The sequence below is a fragment of the Porites lutea genome, chromosome 4 (genome assembly GCF_958299795.1).
Source record: "Porites lutea chromosome 4, jaPorLute2.1, whole genome shotgun sequence".
Taxonomy (NCBI): Eukaryota; Metazoa; Cnidaria; class Anthozoa; order Scleractinia; family Poritidae; genus Porites; species Porites lutea.
Window position 1 is genome coordinate 37,696,059 of NC_133204.1, and position 998 is coordinate 37,697,056.

The window sequence follows — 998 nt, forward strand, 5'->3', positions numbered from 1 at the left end:
CGCCAAACATTATGTCGCCTTTCAGTACATTAGACTTTCCAAGGAAGTGAGCGCGTTCTTTGGAACCATTATTTTGTTATTACATCACAGGCCATTTCTTGCGCCGGTTTGTGAACAGAAAAGGATGATATAAGATAAGCGGAATTTGAATTAAGTCGTCTTATCTCATGAATTCAGTGAATCCAAACGAAAGCCACCCGTTAGCTCCCAATCAAAAGTACACTTGATGACAGGTTAATTTGCTACGGTAATTATGTTTCTCTCTGTGAATGGTACGTTTGTGATTTGGGCTGCAGAAAATACTGGTGTTATCTCACATTCAGTGAACATTCGACAGTGTCAGGATCGAACCTTTTATGATACATCTTTTGAGCAACCTATTTTATTGAACAATTAAACAAGACGCGATAATTAGGGTAAAGTGTCGCCCATCTGTTTTACAATTGCCGCCGTTATTATATATTGGAAGTTAAGTATTAAGCTTAGAAGCAATACAAATCTCGGTCATTAAGTACGACAAATGTAGTTAGAACTTGCACCAAAAACCGTGTTTGTTTCTTTACCCTGTGAATTTAATGCAGATTATATAAACAAAATATTAAGCCGTAGGGCAAGTAAGGAAGACAAAACAAATTTTTCAGTTTCTTGAAAAGTGACGCTTTAGTGATCACGATACGTTTTGCGTCTAGTTGTTTCCAAGTTAACCCCCGACAACAATTTTGCCAGTAATTCCCCTAGGGACTATCAGACGAGAAAGAGACAGAACGGATTGCTATACTTTTATTATAGTGGAGAGGTAAGGTTTTCTCATTGAAAAATATATTGATTACAGTCGGAAGAAAAATGCAATACAAAATTTACCGGAAAATTGTTTGACCCGGAAGAAAAGTGGTAGGAGGCAATCTGAATAGTCTTATTGCAAGACAATATATGCAACTTGGCAAAAAATAAGCGGAGACTATCAATGGCAGATTTGTTTTCCTTTCTTTAAGTGAACT